We start from the raw sequence: 20,240 nt of genomic DNA, 5'->3' as shown, positions 1-20,240 counted from the left end.
AGAGTGGTGCATTAACAGGGTAGAGGGTTACTGAACACTCAGATCATGAAAATTAAACAATTAGCTCAGAAAAATGGACTTGATTGCCTTTCTGTATGAATAATCTCAGTGAAAAAGAACAATAACTCATCAGGATAGTTCCTCATATGTAGAAGAAGACAGTGAGTCATGTTGCGGCACGCAACCCCAGCACGTTTACAACCAGTGTTTCCAGGGTGTTTTCTCCGTTTCATAGTTCATTTCTCCCTCCTCTCAACATGCACAGCTGACATGTTATTATGAAATTTTGGAGTATCAAACTGTACGGTAACTACAACACTTTAAATGTCAACTCACTCCTCGGGCTGAAAGAGCCATAATTACAGTCATCAGCGCTGATCTGACTCGATGTTTCACCACTGCGCTGATGGCCATAACAACACATAAACAAGGAGAAAACATATCCGGCAAACATAAGGCACGCCGCGCTCCTGTCATCCTCAGAGACGTGGTACGGAGGAGAGGAGGAAGACAGGAACATGAGGATGTGGAAACAAAGAGAGAAAAGGGAGAGAGAGGAGAGAAACGGCAGGGAACAGAGGAAAGCGAGAGAGAGATCGAAAGGAGGAGGGGGAGAGAGGTTAAGTACTTTACATTTGACAAAGCTATACAATATAAGGGAAGTCAGAAAAGGTTAGTCATATCATCAGATCTGTACAAAAGCTGACCCAGATTATCTTAACAACTGCGATGGTCTGACCTAAACATTAGGTCAGTCTTGCATTCACTGTCACCAAGGTTCCCAAAAAGAGGGGGGAATGAATACATTTTCTGTGATAAAAGAGGAGAAAAGATTGATTTCATCATGCATCATATAATAAAAACAGAACACCATAAGAAATTATACATATAAAGCATCTGTCATTGCCTGTGAAATTGGCTGGAATGAAAGCCAGTCAAAATGGCGACAGTAAGCGCCACCTGCTGGAAGAAAAACGCAGTTGCTCCATCTGAAGTCTGTAAATGTCTCTCAGCAGGACTTCCATAAACACTGCTAGAGATATGAATTATTAACAATGATGATTAAATGATCTGCATGACATTCATAAAGTTAACCTAATGAATATGTATGTGAGATTAATGTGTTTCTAATGTCCTTTCAAGCACTAATTTCAATTACAAATAAATTAGTGCTTGATAAATCTACTTGAAATCAGGACAAAAAGCACTTTTTGGATTACCACAATCCTAGCATGTATATATAGTCACATTTTAGTAACCAAAGTTCATCATTTTTATAAGGACAATGTGGGGCCTGATTCACTACAATGTGAAAGTGTGGACACCTCAACGACTGCACACTCAAGTCATTGTGCTGTCCCACATTTCCAGAGCTACAATTCAAAGGAAACACTAAACTGCCTGCTAATTGCAGACCAGGTATATGGTTGAAATAACTCTATATCTGTCAGAGGCTCTCTGAATGCAAGCACACACTCGCACACCCACGCATACACGCACGCACACATACATGCATGCACGTATGCACACACAGACAGTGGCTAGGTCTGAGCAGCATCAGAGGCAGCTTCTGAGTTGTGCAGGAAACAGGCCCGGTTCCTGACATTGGAAATCCTTAGACACGGCATGCGACCTCCTCCGTACTCACATCCATGTCCACAGCTCCTCGTAGGAACATGTGGCTAAACTGGGTTATCACCAGCCCTTTCAGATGGGACCATGTTACACTGCCTCTCTGGTCTGGTGCCAGTTAATGACTGGCAGAGTGGAACAAAAAAAATGCATTAATGCCAGAGTTATACGTCTATTCTCACTAAGCGCAGGATAACATTTCTATAGACATTTTTCCAATTTGAAAGAACTGACTTGAGACCAGCCATAACATGGGGATTGCCCTTTAATGCTTTCTTTCACCCTTCCTGCCATCTCTCTCTCTCTCTCTCTATCTATCTATCTCTCTCTTTATACCTCTCTCTCTCTCCCCTTTTTCTCTCCTTCTATTTCACCTACCCCCCCACCCCAGGAACCCTGACCTTGAAACTTCAGTGGAGTCTATAATTTGCTGAATTCAGTCATCAGCACAAGGGAAGTAACAAAGTAACAATAGCATGTTTAAATGGGATGGTCATGAGAGCCACTCTACCCTGGTGTATGGAGAGAGAGCCAAAGAGAGGCTGCCCCCAAGATAAAAGGTCTCACACACAGCTTTGAAAATGCGGTCTATTCCAAGGAGAGGACTTTGATACCTACAGATGCCCCATGCTGTCTCTTTAAAAAGCCCCTGAAAACACATCACCACTCGGCCTACATGTCTAAACCTCCATCTTCAGTTCAATCACAATTCTTCACCGGCACGAGAAACACACACTGCACATATTGCCAAAGGTAAAAATGAATAATAACAACAATAATTGTTCTAATGGGAATAATAAGAAAAGCAACAATAAAGGCTACATTAATAATACATTAAAAGTTGCTTATTTAGCCTTGCTCCAGTGGTCACTCTAGACACACCACAGGTTTCTGCTGTGCCTACTGTGTATTTGGAGCGGAACAGAAATGCTGAATGTCTGCATTAAGACCTACTTTACAGTGGAATATCTCCCTCTCCTGTTTATTCTACTCACTTCAATTGAGTGCCATACTGCATAACTAAGTAGACCCAGAGAACACACTTTTTTTTCCTTTTTAATGTGAGACAGCAAAGAAGCACAGTCTGAATTAATGACAGGAGCAGAGTTTTCTCTAGGTTTTGAACGAGATCGGCTCCGACCAGCTTCTTCTTGGAGAGTCTGTTCTTCGGATGCGGAGGGACGACGCTTGAGAGAGGAAAAATTCACTCGCTGCTGTTGCTGTTTTGATGTCCCACAATTAAGAACTGATAAAACAGAAAGAGTAAAGTAAGATCAGGGGCGAACATCAAACGTCTGACTTTAAAAGGCGGGGAGACCTTCGGGAAGCTGGCGGACCTCGCGGCCTCTCTCTCTCTCCCGTGGAAAGGGCCGGACGGAAACTACACACAACCTCCATTAAAGCTGTTTTCATTTCATTAGCAGATAGGACCTGGGCCCCAGAGAGGTGAACCGTCCGGATCAAAAGGGGGAGATCAGGATTTAATTAAAGCAAGGGGGCCTCCTCACACACACACGCCACATTCACGCGTGGTTAAAAAAAAAAACAGGGCTATTAATTTAACATCAAGATCTACCACCCAAGGCCAGCTCCAAAAGAAAAAAAAACAGGGTCCCGTACCAGATTGAGGTGGGGGAGAGATGTGTCCGAAATCATTAGCCCTGCTCTGAAACTCGCACACTCTCTCCCAGGAAACCAGATGAAAGCACTTTACAGGCTAATAGCCCACGCCACAGCCGCTGAGATGCACTGACATGGGAACAGTCCCGCTACAGAAGGTAAGGTAGAGCCGTCCTCTTTGGTAGCCTCGGTGCAGAAGAGCTGGTGACACACAGCTGACTCGGATCCTTTGTGCACCTGCACTCGGAGGGGGTTTTAGCGCGGGTGTCGGTGTGCGTGGCAGGAGGGATTATGTTCTGGTCGAGACTTTGGTGAACCCTGGGAGACAGCCTCTCTTTGTACTCTGTCATCAAAATCTGGAGCTTACATGGACAACGGCTTAGACCCCTGGCTACATCCATGACAGGTGCATTAAGACTGCAGGAGCTACACTGTCTGGTCTGTAAGGGATAAAGTAGACCCCTGGCCTCATACCTCAATCAGCACTTCCAGCTAAGGGCCATCTTCTATGTCTGCTGGTTAATCCGGGTCTTAACACAAACAGCGCGACAGCGATTCCCCATCTAATTGTTACTCCAACATTCAGAGCTGAGGCAGAGGGGGAAAGAAACCGCAAACAGGAGAGGGGCAAGCTGCTTCTGCAAAGCTAGGAGTATGAGCATGCATGACAGACAAGGACGATTTCAGCACAGCGCTTCAGAGATCATTACAGCGTAGCTGTGAATGTCGTGCCAGGTGAATCGGTCCTGAGCTACGGGTTCTCGATCTGAGGTGAGGGGCACCACACACACTGCGCAGCACAAGACGTTTCTCTGCATTATTTATCCGCTAAACGGACCTCCCGCAGGGCTGCTCACACTCCTCAGAGCTTTGCATGTTGAGCCTTTCGCGGGGAGTTTATTCAGCTGGACCCTCCCTGGAACTGGGGAGGGTGAGAAGCAGCCCCCTCTACGTCGCATCTGCAAACCCGGGGACGAGGACGGAGCCCGGGCGGCCGGCAGAGGATGCGCTGGCCTGTGGGGCCGGATTGATCGTTCGTCCTTGATGCGGGCCTGCGGCGTGGACATGGGGCTGGAGGCCCTGCGAAAGTGTGTCAGTCAGCTGTAATGCGCCTCCTGGAGAAAGGATGGGGGGGTACAGGAAGGGAGCCGCGCAGACTCGCAACAGAGGCTAATCAGCTGCCTCGCCGGGCTGGTTATTTTCGGTGAGGAGGCCGGGCGCAGCTCACAGTGACAGCAGAGGACAGCCAGGCGAGTCAAGTACAGACCATCCCTCACCAAGCATCGGCCTGCTTCCTGCAGGAGGGCGTGGCCCTCAAGGCCTCCGAAGTGACCGATACTGTGAGTGCAATTTGTCAAACTCCTGCCAGCCCTGCAGCGTTCACACACACACACACACACACACACACACGTACAAATACACACACGCATGCACGGATACACACACAGACACACACACACACACACGTGCATGCACGCGCACACACACACATGCACACATGCACACATACACATGCACATGCCTACACACATTCTCTCTCTCTCTCTCTCACACACACACACACACACACACACACACACACACGCGCGCGCACACGCACACACACACGCACACAGAGTTTCATGTAGCACATGTGTGCAAAAAATGTGGCAAAATCTAAATACAACTGGAAATGGCAAACAAGGTTACTGAAGTTGCAGGACTGTGTGATTTCACAGAGAAAAACACACAAAGGACTCTGAGTGGAGCACACACAGAAGGCAGCGGACCAGCGAACCCCCCTGACATTCCCAGCAACGCACTGAAGCCGCAGCTGTTTCCTCTTGTTCAAACAGAACGGAGCGACATTGGCCAGCCGAGGATTACTGTCTGTGGCCCATCTAATGTGACTCCAGCCCCTGTACAACACCCATCTGCTGCCCTCTCACTCATGTAGTTCATATGAATTATTTATGGTAATCACAGGAAACACATGTTGCTTATGCGTTCAACAGAAAACATGACCACGCATGAACCTTTCTGTATTAGGCTACCTCAGGAAATTTTAAAGTTATCACGCTGCTATTTTGTTTATATTTAGAAGACCAGAAATCTGATCTGGATCCATAAGGGTTTGTTTCCTTATAGTGGCGACTGCTTTATTTTTTACAGCCATAATTGTTTGTTTTGGTTCTCTGATAATGGCCTGTTGCAGGTAAATTTTCCATCAATCCATAAAGCCATTATTTGTATTTAAATTTGTCTTTTTCAGTTGTACTTTTTTGATCGCATTATAAAAATTTGCACTGCTAAGCATAATTGAAGGTTTCCCTCGATTGCATAGATATGAATTCCATATGACATCATCTCATTCCGTTGTAATGACCCTGAAATTCAAGCAAGTTCTAGCTGAAAGAACTGTAGCCAAACCTGTGCATAGATATCAGAAGAACAGCATTTTACACCGATAAGTATCCCCTACCTCTCTCAGCCTTAACCCAGTAAAATGAAAAAAAAAATCATCTGTTTAATAAATTTCCTATTTAACAAAAACTCAGATTGCTTCTGCAATGGTTCTGCCCCAAACCCGGCAGCCGTGATTTCTGACATGATGTCCATTGTGTCTAACTCAGTCTGTATGTAGGTCATGCACCTGTTATCTCGACCCAGAGATACCAGGTTTCGCTTAGCTACCATGGTGATGCCAGCCAGCCCGGACGAGGGAATAATAATGAAGGAATAAACTCTAAACATTCAGACCCCAACAGGAGCAGGACAGAAACACGGCTAAAGGCAGCAATGAGCAGGGGCCAAGCAGAGGGAGAAGAACAGAAGCTAATTTGTGATTAGAAATACTGTTCTTCTGCAGAAGCCTCCTTGTATATAATGTCACTGATCTGTTTGAAGACAACAGTGCTCATACCTGCTGCAGTGGGGCCTGTACTATAGAGACAGAGAGATCTGCTGAGTCAGTTACACACAACTTTGACTCTCAGAGCGCAAGAGACAGGGAGATCTGCTGCTGAACCTGAGTCAGCTACGCACAGCATTGACCCTCAGAGCAGAAAACATGGGGAAGATCTGCTTCTGATCCTGGGTCAGTGCCATGCAGTTTTAACTCTCGGAGCACACGGACTGTACGGTTTATGATACCGGGACCTGAAAGCACCTGCCTCTGGAAGAGTCACTGTGGGGAGCACAGAGCTGCTGGTTCACTGCAGAGAGAAGCAACTCCGCTTAAAATCTGACTGCTCCACCAAACTTCGATTTACAGCCCCATTTCAGACAACACGAGGGTTTCAACATTAGGTCAAACACCCCGTTGAAAAGCAAAAAGAGAAAATCTTACTTCTTGCACAATTTCTGCTTCAATCCAGATTATAGTTGGAGTCCTACATTCAATCTCTCAAAATGCCAAAATGGAGGTTATTTTACTGTCACAGTTTTACCTGCCACACATTATGGAGAGACAGTTTCATTCAGAATATGGAGCATCAATCAGAATGATTTACCACTTTCAACAGCATTTTCTTGTTGAATGACAGTTCATGTTTACAGGAAGAACCTCTAATGCACCATTAAATAAATTTGCATGTAATGCTAAACTGTAGATTGCACGGTTCCCATAATAAAACCATTGAGAAGAACATGGCAAAATAATGCAAATTGCATTTTTTTGTATTTGCATATGGATGTGATTTGCTTTCATCCTTCATCTTTGCTGGGAATGTCACACATAGTTTCACAGGGTTAAAAATGTTGCTGAAATAGGTCATTACTGCAGCTGGAGTCTATTGAAAAAGCGTGAAATTGCTAACAACAGCTGTGCGATGGCTCAGTGAATTATGCGCCCAGCACAGTGAACAAGGAGGGCCAATAAATAGCTCCATTTGCAAAAAAACCCACATGCCATCGAGATCCATCAGGGCCGCAGCTGAATACTGAAGATTTCGAGGGGACGGGGGGGAAAGCTAAGAGGTTTTACTTATTTCTGCAGTCAGATTAGTGGATGGTCTTCACTCATAATAGCATCTGCGCTGGCATATTCAAGTGTGTAACTCCAGGGCAGTTTAAAGATCTCCTGTGCATTACCATACAGTATGTCCCATAACAGCAGAGACAAGCACATGCAATCCAGGACAAAATATGGCATCTCTGCATATGCTGTAGACTATGTGGGCACGTCAGTTATACAAGCAATAATAATATGTTTCTCTCTATATGGATTTGACACAAAAATGCAATATGGATGCCTTTCAGACATGAATAGGCCATCTGGCATGGTCACTGTTCAGCCTCTTTATTTATAAATCCCTGACTAGTTTGTATGAATGTTTTGGAGAATGAAAGACTTTAATGTGCACCTCATATTATACAGCTACAGTTGCCTTAAATATTCCTCGACACATGGTGCCCAATTAATGCACATTTTAAAGAGGTGATTTTGGACGAGGTTCATGAAATCTCCTCTAATTAGATGCATTTGGGCCATACTTTATTCAGGCAGTGTGAATGGGTTATGTGTTTGCCTTACTCAGACTCGAAAGAACCCTGTTGTTAATTGTTTGGCAATTTATCTCCGGGATCATATTTTTCTACCAGACAGACCTGATTTCAACCCTATGAATCATGTCTGCAGACTGTGCGAAGACATATTTTATCGCTAATAAAGCACACAGAGAATTTGGATTGAATGTGGGCATGTTTCACATTTAATGAATACCCTTGTTGATGGAAATGGATCAGAAAGAAGAAAATGACAAGGCTTCTGCTTTCATGAAGGTTAATACATGTCTGTGGTTTGATTTAAGATTTAAGAATAGTAACTACGCACCCGTTTCTGGGAAAAAAAATATGGGCGTTAAATGTATGTTTTTACTCCTTTACTTGTAATGGGTAAACAAGCACAACATTATGAAGTATCAATGAAAAGCACATTGGGTGCATGGCTCGTTTTCCTCTCAATTAAAAAAAAAATCTTGCAAAAAGGAGCATTAAATCCAGTTTTCAAAATTGAAAACTTACCAAACAAATGACTTACACTTAGGGTTTAGGGTTGGAAAACTGAAGTAATTATCAGTAGCTGTAGCTTAAACATTTCTTTCCCCATTTAAAACACAGAGAAAAAGACAAACTGCCTAATTCCAAAATTAAGAGTAAATTAGATTTAAATCCAGCTGATTCCGGTTTATTATCCTGACAGTCACCGGGGTGATATCTTCCTCTTTATGATACGACAGTCTTGCTCCTGTCTGGCTGGAGATTTGGCGGGCCATTCGTGTTTATGATGCTCTCCTTGTGCACTTAATTCATCTATTGAATATCTGATTCGGGTAATGAACTCAAAGCATTAATTTCACAGCAACAATAGATCAATTGTTTCCAGTAAAGAGGCCAGCACAGATGAGCATTCCTGAACTTTTCAAGTAAACTGATCGTAGTTTATGTGTACAAATGCAGTCACAGGGGGGATCATCGATCCCTCTGCCGTGCAGACCCCATTTGCAGTGGATATCTGAGCTGGCATTGACTAAAACAGAGCACACAGCGCTACTCCCCCGTTCCTCAAGGGCGGTTAGCTGTGGCAGACGACTATTTTTAAAGAGAATTTCATTTGCTCCCCTTGGAATTTGGACAAATAAGTTAATGCAATGTTAGTGCTGTTTTTGTCATTTCCTATCCCTCGCCACAGAGAGGGCATTGTCTGTGACCGTGCGGGTGAGCAAGGGACTTCTCACCGGTCAGACACGTTCACCGAGAGCCAACACATTTGACATGTAACATTTTCACAACGTTACAGCAACGTCTCAGCCGCAGGCCAGTGCTGCAGTGGTACAAATAAGACCTGCTAAAGGGCATGGACTGATCGAAAAACAACTATGGAAGAGAGGTGTGCAATACGTCCAACATGTATTACAGGATGACTACCAAACAGAACAATGGGCAAAACATGACCCTGATGAGGTTAAAGAAACATGCATACAGGTAGTACTACAGCACGCATGTCCCTCTTTAATTATTGTTAATACCGTAAGACACGGTCTTCATTTGTAGTTGACTCCGTTTGAGTGACAGCCCATACTGTGTGCGACAGTGATCTGTTGAGGAAATTAAAACTGATTACTTCAAAGCATATGAGGAGTCCCAGGGGGTACCAGCCATGGCAGTCAGGCCTGGGGATGAGGACCCAGCCAATGTGACTTCCACAGAGGGACACAGATCACAGCCGGCAATCACTTGGCAAATACAGGCGATTCCTACGGCATTTTGCGAATAATTTCCTGTCTTATATTTAATAGGAAAGAAAAAAAAAACAGGATCTCAGGATTTCATGCAAATCTGCCAAGGAGATGAGCTCTGGGTATTGGGCAGACAGGAGCCAACAAAGAACTTTCAGATTTAAACAACTAATTAAGGGACACAATATCGAATGAGGGATAACTACTCTGAGAGGCAAATTCATCTGAACATGTATGAACAGAGACACTGAAATTCAAAATAGGTGGTTTGTCAGACAGCAAATTCCACATTTTATTGTATTATACAGGTAGGAAAGACGAGGCGGCTCAGATGTAGTTCTTCTGGGAACACACAATGCACTGACTATGGGGAATGCTGGTGTCACGTGGAGCCAGACACATCCGGACGCCTGCACTGGCTGCCAAAGATCCAGACCAACGTCAACACGTAAGATTTACCCTGTCGCCAGCACTCGGGTTACCCCCGCCAGGGAATGGGACGACTGCGTCAGGTTTCGGGCCCCAGACAGAGACAGTGGCTGGTAAAATGTTGCACTTTAACACCTCGTTAACTTTAATGAGTGTATAGCTTTGCAGTGGCAAGCCCAGTGCTGTACTGTATGCCCCCGTCCCCAGCCGACCGCACCACACCACACACACACACACACACACGCACGCACACCACACACACAAACACACGCGCACACACACACACACACACACACACAGACATACCCACACTCACACACCCACACACACACACACGCACGCACACACACACACACTCACACACACACACACACGCACAGGACAGAGCCTGAACTCAGGCAAACCATTTGTGGGTGACCTGAATTGCTAGGTGTAGTTCTCATGTTTTCCTGTAATCATGTAGCTGGACAAACAGGAAGCTTGACTTGCATTTATTTATTCTGTCTGCTTTTTTGTCTGGCACAGCAGATAAAATAGCCAGACGACTTTCATTTCTTTCATTTGAAGTTGTTGCCTAGAAGGTTACGGCTAGGACACGTCCTTATCAGATATGCAAATATCCATCTCATGTTTGTATCCTTTGCAAGCTGTCAGTCAGACCAGTAAGTGTTGGTCTACCTGAGTGTTTCAGCTAGTGTGAGTCAGACTAATGTAACAGAAAAACATTAAACAATCAGGTTACCTGTTATTGATCTCTACTCTTCACAACAAGTGTGTCTCCTCTCCATTACCTAGGGCTCACAGTGTAACTTAACCTGCATTTAAGAAGACGCAACACCAGTGAACTTATTTTATTCCTTATAAATCCCTAACACTGTGAATTTCTTTTCAGTTTCACAGAGTTTATTTGTAATAAGCAGTGCTACAAATTATCTGATGAAATAATAAAAAAAAAATTACTGTGCCATCCCCAATTTAGGTGTGTTTACCTCCGGTTGAAGTAAACGTGCGAGTGATCCCTTTCTGTGACTGAGGGAAGATAAGGCCCTTCACACACCCGCTTTTGCTCCTCAGTGAGAAGTTAAGGCCATGCCAGATCTGCTCAGTGGCTATAATGATAAGAAACTTAATAGCTACAGGTTATGAGCTTCATAAATGTAAGTTATAGAGAACAATTTGAATAAAATAAATTTACAGTAGCATCTTCATCATTGACATGAATTTCTGACTTAACAGCACATGCTTAAAAGTGTTTTCACCTAGAAACACTTGTACTCTTGCTCACTAATGTTCGAAGAGGATTCTACCATATTCATAGTTCATAACCAGCTTGCACAAACCCTGATGCACAAGCATACATGACAGGTTGGCAGAAAAGCCTCTGTCCACTGTGATCATGTTTCCTGAGGAGGCTTAGGTGAAAAGACCTGCTCCTCTGCCAAACACTGCTTAGCTCATCCCAGGCAAGCACCCCAGAAATATGAGGAGGACAATCTGATACCCTCTCCCACTTCCTAAGGTTTTCACACTGACATTTATCTGCCTCTGTATCATCTCTCAATGTTACTGAAATGATTTTTTTCTTTTTTAAAATTGATTTTTTTTTTCTTCTTTAGTTAATGGTTTGTACTACACACTTCATTAAGGAAGAATACAGACGGCCTGGTATTATCACAGTGCACTTCAGTTCTTTCTCATTAATGCCAGAAAATGAGAGTTTTTTAAAAGCACACTTTCTGGAAACCTGAAAATTATCTACAAGATGAGAGATAATTAAATTCATCTAAATTGAATCTCATAACCATCAAGCACATTAAAGAAAACACATCCACAGCATCTATTATAAAAGCTCCCAAAGCCTTGAGGGACACCTTTCCCTGACAGGGGACTCCACTTATTTCATGCTGCATCTTGGCCTCCATTAAGCTTCCATTTCCTTCTGAAAATAGTGACATCCATAACTTGTATGTATTAGGGATGGGTCATGATTTTCGAATTTTTGAATAGTCATTAAATTATTGCGACTACCGTCTTAAAAATGTATTTATTTTTTTCCCAGAAATGCACTTAAAAGCTGTTTGCCAACCGGCATCAAACAACAAAAGACGAAGAACGCGTTAATACCAGGCGCAGTTCATTATACCCTGTGTTTTATAGGGTTTTTGGGTTTAACCCTTTTGCCCGTACGGTCACACCGGAGTGATTTGTCGTTTAGCGCCTATGCTAAAATCGGTCGGATTAGAACACTAGATTGGAAAAATTCTAGCTAATTTTATCTTTGAGGAAACAGCGATTTAACGTTAAAAATGTAGCAAATGCTAACTGAAAACTATGAGAAGCTTAATAACATTAATGAAAACATAACGAACCATGTAGGCCTACGTAACACGTGCATAAAAATAAATGGGTTTTGTAGATTCTGTTGTGGATTCTAGGTCATTCAGACAAACATTGCATCACTAAAGAACATGATATCAAAATACAAAGACAGAGTTGTGAAAAGCGTGAATGGGTCTCTCTCTCTTTGTGTGTGTGTGTGTGTGTGTGTGTGCGCGCGCTCGTGCGTGTGCGTGGGGGGGAATCTTCGAAGAATGGTCGAATAGTTCCCAGTGAATATCGAATAGTGTTTTTGCTTGAAATGCCCATCCCTAGTATGTATGGCATGTCTGTACTGCCTACAGATATAAACATAACAGTGAAACAGAGAGAAATTAAAATGATTAATAAAATAAGATTAATGGTTAAATATGCCTGCATATTACAAGGGATATGTAGAGGTGTCACCTGATCCCTGATCTATCAGCTCCACAAAGTGTTAACAGAACTTCACGGCAAGTTTTAAATCCTTCAGAACTTTCAAGGCTTGCATGAGTGCCAAAAAACAAGTTAAGACCTGACTTGTTTTTTTGGCTTTTTGTCCAAAATTGCACATTTATCCCCTCAAAGACCATAATCACATAGCATTTCTCCTAGTGCCAAAAGTTCTGATTCACCGCATTTCAAAGGTAATCTGTGTCATTTTCAGAAGACTCATAACTACTTTCAGATTAACATAGCACTGTCAGTGAGGAACTTTTCAGTGGCGTTATTAATGTTAAAATCTACGCTTCTTTGCAGAAAGTATTGCTATCTTCAGTCAAAAGCTGGGGTCGCTCGACATTTCAAGGTGTTTAATGGGACAGGCAGAACTGAAACTTGCCCCCCGTTACAAGCAGGCCTATTATTAAGTCCTGCTCTCCTAATGGGTGAGCGTTCGCCGTTATCTGAGGCAAACCGAGAGGCCGCAATCCGGCTCCTGAATTAAGGCCACCTTCTTTCCACTGCCAATGAGTGCGTTTCTGGAGTACTCTTTGTGCCCTGCCCCCCCCCCCCTTTCCCCCGGGTCCCCCCTGTTCCCCCTCCCTACAGTGAGACCATTTGCAGCATTGTCTTTCTCCAGCAGAACGCTAATGGTTTCCACGTCAGCCATTTTCCCTTGGTGTCTGACACGTGCGCTTGCTCCATTCTTCTCACCCATTCTCTTTGTGCATTATGAAGAGGAAAAAAAGATTCCAACTCAGTCCAGCCACGCAGAAACTCCAGAGTTTCAGATTTTTTTTTTCATATGCAGAGCACCATGCAAGCTGTTACAGACACACTTAATGGACCTGTCCCGTCAGCCCGCTTCCTGGGTTTTGACTTCTAGTGATCTCACCACTCTCCAGCCGTACTTGCAAGGTTATCCGCAGAGGTTTTCATTCTTAATATTTCAGAAAATGGAGCTGGCAAGCTCTCCTCTTTGTTCAGTGGCTGTATCTCAGAATACATAAACTCATTACCCAGTCGTGACACGTGGGTAAACCCAGATTCAACAGGATGCAGGCAGAACTGAACCTTAGTTACATCCAGGAGTACGAAATGTCATCAGCTCATTGTCCCCGCTTTGTGATTGATGATGATTGTAGCCTTGCCTAATGGAACCTGTAGAGGGTTGTTATCCATTTTGAGGAATTTTTTTTGGGTACATTGTGACATAGGTTCTCACTCTGGTATTCACGCAACTGGAGAAATCCATTGCATTTCTTGACACCAGAGTCTACGTGCACCACTTGAAGAAGAACTGAGAGAGCACACCTGATCATAAATTACCATGTGTCAGCACACCTGGTCTTCATCCAACTCATCTTCATGCACTCATCTAGCTCAGATACACCATTCTACTAGTGACAGTTCTAAATCTTCTGATTTCTAGGAGTTGATGGTCATAGTAACAATTGTGGTAATTTCCATCATCGTCATCATAATTATTGTCATCATCATCAATAGCACCATCAGCAACAGTATCATCATCTCATTTGAGACCTTCTGTAAGTACAGGGACTCATGAGGAAAGGAAATACAGCAAGCAGAGAAATCGCAAAGTAGAGTAATTGCAATTGCTTTGTCATTTCTGGAATCTGAATTCATTCTAGCCAAAGTTAAAATCAGTGGAAAGTTCAAAGTTTTGACAATATGGGATTAAAATAAAAGCTACGGTGGTGCTGGGGCTGGGGGGGGGGGGGGGGGGGGGTTGGAGGCAGGAAAAGAGGCTAGGTCAGCTGCTGAAGCTGGGCTAGGCTATGGGACTGGGCCAGGCAATGGGGCTAGTTTGGATGCTGGGGACAGGCCAGGTGCAGGAGGAGGGTGGCTAGGTAAGATGCATTTCACGCTCTGCTCTTGAGTACCTGCAGTAAGAATAATGAAATCAGGCCGGGAGTCGGTGGTGTCCCATGAGGCGGCAGCGAGGAAGAGCAAGCCTGCAAAAGAAAGACCAGCGAGCCTCATTTCCAGCAGCGACTCTCCCCAGCCCTTCCAGCCCACGGAGAGCTCTTAGCTCTCTAATGAAGCCCGAGTAGCGGAGGGGCAGTGTAGGGGTCCGGCTTTATGGAGCAATAAAAACACAACTGCATTCAAAAATAATAATATAAAAAAAACTCAGCCCATCCCTCAACCAGCCTAATTTGCTCCGTTTGCTTCAGTTGCGGTTCCTTCTCTTCAAGACAGGAGGCCTAATACCTCCTTACTCGCATTAGGGCAGTTAATTTAGGGACTTACAAATAAACGGAGACCACTGCAGGGCAGTACCTGAAGTTTTTAACAGCCGGAGAGTGCTCCGGGGCAGCTCCCGCGATAGGAATACTGATCATTACGTACATTTTCTGGACCTAAAAAGGGGGACTGCGTCGCTTATAACTGCCCCACACCGGAGCATGGAGAACATTGCGTAACCAGGAAGAGCAAGATAATGAGGCCCCTGTCCTCTGCAATAACGCTAATCATCTGTCACCTTAAGGCCACTGCTTTACAAGGTCATAACAAATTCACTGGCGTGGATATAGGCCCGGCTATTGTTTTAATGAAGGTGGAACATCTTATGAGTGTAGTAAACCTACTGCTTCTAATCACCCCCACTGTCCAGTTCCCTGCGAGCACCCCACCCACAAACACACACACACACACACACACACACACTCACACACACACACAGAGCACACACTTTAACACTAGCAGAATAAATATGCTTACGGCTGTACATTAGGTGTTATGCGGATTCACATTTTCTAATTAATTACGTTTGTGAAATTTCACAGTATTAGGTCAGCTTCGCAGATATCATCAGAAATCGGGAGTGATGCAACACCTTTCCATATGGAAACTTAATGAGGCCAGCGCTCGCAGTCAAAAGTGCGGAGCACCTATTGAACATCTGTATCTGGGGGCCCTGGCAGGGAAACTCCAATAAAAGGAGCACGCACTTCTATTTATGTTTCTCTCCAACTGCCAGAGCTTTAAATAATAAAGTAAACGGAATCCATTAAACTGATCACACTATGGCAACTCAAAATTGTGTTTATTATGCTAATGGAACATGAAATTAAGAAAAGGACCTTTCTGCCAGCAGAATTAATTAACGAGCTTTAGAAGAGACATTGAGATGTAATTTCTCTCCGAGTAAGGAAGCCTAATTTGCAGTTGCACGGGTGCTCACTCGGCTGATTGTGTGTTACTCCTACAGATGTGCGGCTCGCAGCACGTCCCTCCACCAGAAATGAGCACCTCATTATGTAAACAGTGTCTAATGAAAGGTAATACAGCTCAGCGCCGGCTCATTAATGCGCCCTCTTTGAATTCGGGCCGGGGCGGATGGGGGAGACGCGCCCGCTGGACGCGCCCGCACACCCAGACACTTCCCTGCGAACCTGAACTCTCCTCACACCTGCGCGTTACCTGAAACCCCGCCACTGACTCCGGGGGCAGCTGATTAAACCCAGGCTAAGAGTTACAGTACCTGCTGCAACTTCCTCTGCATCTCTTACCAGGCACACAGAAATGAAGCACCGCACGCAGTGTGCTTTTAGGGTACCAGGTCAGGACCATGGAGCAATCAATCACACACACACACACACACACACACACACACACACACACACACACACACACACAAACACACTCTCATGCACACACACACACACATGAACATTTCATAGGCAGGTCTCATTATGAAGAGTGCCTCTGTGTAGGACCCTGACCCACTCGAACCCGCGTCATTGCCGGGGTCCCTGGAGCAGCCCGTCTGAGAAATACAGATCCTCATCTCTGTTAAATGGAGTATTAGGTTCGGTTTGCTTCATTGTGATTCTATTTGGCTAACCCTTGCCATCTCAACAGAGCATAACAAGAGAAGTTGAAATAATATTAGTTTAACGTTTTGTTTATGCAGTACGTTTTACATAGCGATATATATATAACCCAGCCTGATTCATGGTGTTCATTATTGCCGACACTGGGAGACAGTGTAAATATAGTCTCCCCCACCTCAATGCTCAATTCACATGTAACATAATTAAGGGCGTATAATATGTTAAGAAAAAACAAATAAATGTTTCAGGGGCTCCGTTTCATGGGAAAGCGTCCGGCCCCTGCTTTCCGGTCTCTGAGGAAACGCTGCGATCAGAGGCCTGTGAGAGAGGAACCTGAGAGAGAGGCTCGGCCATCACACGCCTGCCTCTGCAGCTTCTGCGGCAAACACCTTCTCGGCAGCCTCTGAGGCTGACAGTCAGTGACATGAGCAGTGTTAATTACAGTAATGGCATGCATTCTCATTAAGTCATCATTTACGTGTCCCGGGGCCAGGCGGACGCCGCGATTCTCCGGCAGCTCCCGCTCGCCCCCCGGCACCGTGAAACGGTCTCGTTAATGAAGACAGCTGTTCCTTCCAGCCAGTGCCGTGACCGCGGCCCAGCCGGGACGGGCGCCGGGACGTGCTGGCGTCCCTGCTGTCGGTCTTGTGCCCGGACACTGACGGGCATGTCGAAAATAGAGCCGCGCTGCGGGGGCAGGGGAATGTTAACAAGCGAGACCCCCACCTAACATCTCACACACTGTGACAGGAGTAACCCCCCCTCTGCTACACACACACACACACTCTCACACTCACACTCACACTCATACACACACTCACACCACTCCTTGCGTGTACAAACATACATACACACACAAAGAAACACAAAGACAACATACAAGACAACATACAAGCACACACTAACCATATGATGTCACACACACAGAAAAGAAGCACAGCATGCAGTGTACTTTTAGGGTACTGCGATCAATCTTCACACAAACACACACGTACACACACAGACCACTCCCCCCATACAACACACACGCATACACACACACACACACACACAAGCACACAAAGACCACTCCCAGCCATACAAACAATCACACAAACACACACGCACACACACACAAACACACGGCATTGTTCTCACCTCTTCCATATTCACCAGGTCACAGCCCCTAGGGCCAGGTCTGCTCGGCTGCCCCTGCAATCAGGCCCACACTGAAAGAAGCTAAAGCAGCGCTGACATTTTCCACTAAAGGCCACAAATGCTACGACAAGCAGCTGGCCAGACAGAGCTGGTGGCAGGCAGCGCGGCATGGCACGGTGCCCTCCCAACCACCCACGGCAAGACAAGGGGAGCCATGAAGCCTCTGTGCTTCTCCTGCGGTCGGGGAGGAAGCAGAACACTGATACAACTTCCTGTGCGGAGAAAAGAAGCTTTGTTCCCTGTCGTTACATTCCACAGAACACAAAATCCCAGCAGAACAGCACGCTGTGGGAATATACGTACCACGCGCAATCAATTGAGTTTTATCTTTGTGCCGTGGTTACCAGATAAAGCCGGTCGGTACGCTGAAAAAAAAAAACGGGAAGGGGCAGACAGCTGCCGCTCTGCCCGTTCCCCCTCTTTAACAGTCATGAGGAGAAAGGACCCAGCCCCCAGATTTCACACACTTTTAAACCCTGAAATGTGTGTTCAATTAGGAGCTGGTAAAAAGGATTAGCACTATCTCAGACGCATGACAATATTTAAATTGCCAGTTAGTACTGCTCAGAAGAGATGTGGCAGCAGCCCCCGTGAATGGAAATTAGAATGTCTGCTTAGGGTTACATCCTATTTCGTCTGAATGTGTTAACCATAAAAGCCTTAATTCAGTTATCAGTCCGGGGATCTAGCTGAAATTGCTCCTCTTTATTGGCTCCGTCTATGGCTGCCAGGGACAGCCTTTGAAAAACAAATTCCTGGGAATAAAGAGAAAGAGAGAGAGAGAGAGAGAGACAGACAGAGAGCAAGAGAGAGAGAGAGATTAATTTATCATTAAGTCTCCGCTTAATTGAAGTCAATTCTGAACAAACTTGAATTCAATTTCGGCTCATTAAATTGAATGCGCCCGGTCTTTCTTCCAGAGGATTTGAGCTGGCTGCTGTGAATAAGGGACTTACTTCAAAATTATTAAATTGAGAGTTTATTTGGCCTTCTCATGCCAGAGCTGCTTTGATGAGGTTTTATACACAGATGGGAAGGAAGAGCAGCTGGAGGAGAAATCAAATTGAAACTAAGCCTTGGAAAACAGCGGAAAACTTGCGGGCGTAATAATACCTAATAATTAAATTTCCACAAACAATAGCGGCAAATGAAGTGATCTGCGAAAGGTTGGGCGCACTCATTTGCATAATTGACGCCGGTCCCCTGCAAATGAATAATGAAGATAATAAAAGGTGTCGCTAAAATTGGGCACAATAACGGAGAAACTTCATCAAACCCCCCCCACCCCCACCCCGCCCCCTACCCCCCCCCACACAACCCCCCACCCTCCTTGATTAATTTGCTCTTTCAAATCAGCACGGGAAGAGGGGGTGCGTGATTAAGTGCACCGGCGTCGTGGCGGGGTACCCACCCGGTGTGTGTGTGCGTGCGAACCCGCTCTCCCCGAAACACCGCCACGGGCGCTGTGTGACTGGGCCCTGCAAATCCGCCGTAATTGGCGCTGTCGTTAACCCCTCGCTTCCCGGCTCAAACCCTCATTAGCCTTTCCCATTTTTTTGTTTTTTGTTTTTTTTTTCTCCCTCTCACTCCCCCACCCCTCTCCCCTCCATGGCTGGCATGGTTCCCGTGATGGCTTATCACTCTGGTGGTTCATGAAATCAAAACAGAACATCGTGAAGAAGAACGTCAGTTTAGGAACTTCACTAATGCTTTGCCAGTTTCTTGAGTGTTTATAAGTGGTCCTGTGGTTGTTATTAATATTGATATCCTTGTGTTTTTTTTTAATTAAAAACCAGTAAATAGTGTTTAAAAGGCAGCTAGGGATAGTCTGTGAGAATGTAAAGCAGAGGGGAAGGGTTGTGATGCACAAGCAAAGCAGTTATAAATTTGCTCTTCGGTGTGTGCTTGCTGCATGCAATTGAACACTTTCCTCACATTCATTGTCAGACACTGATTCACGTGGGGCCGATTCAAACTAAAAACTGCGCCTCTGTTGCTGCTAAGTGAATTCCAACATAGTCCACTTAACATTGGAGGGAAGCATTTGGGCGCAGAGTTTAGCCAAAATGAGGGTGTTTTGGTCTAAATGAGGGCGCGTTTCATTATTTCCCAAGATACAAAAATTCTGCCTTGACATTTAAGTCTGCTCTCACTCTGTAACTCTTCTGCACAGAAAAAGGTCACCTAAGTCATGCACCACAGTGGCCACAGTCTGTAACAACAACATTGTTGATAAGTTGACAGGCAAAGTGGAGTGAAAATATGCATACTTTGCACCACCCATTTTAAGAAATACATGAACGTGTAAGTTACATCTGAATTCCAAAAAAAGAAAAATGTGCAAGCAGGCACACAAAAAGACACTCGCCACCCTTAAGTCTAAATCGGCCCCTGTGTCATAAAACTCAATCTCAATTTCCAATTAGATGTAATCGCTAGATGATAACTGTAACAGAAGCCATTTTTTTCCTGAGAATTGCCCAAG

Source organism: Megalops cyprinoides, chromosome 20, assembly GCF_013368585.1.
Source record: "Megalops cyprinoides isolate fMegCyp1 chromosome 20, fMegCyp1.pri, whole genome shotgun sequence".
NCBI lineage: Eukaryota > Metazoa > Chordata > Actinopteri > Elopiformes > Megalopidae > Megalops > Megalops cyprinoides.
This window is presented reverse-complemented; position numbering follows the sequence as displayed.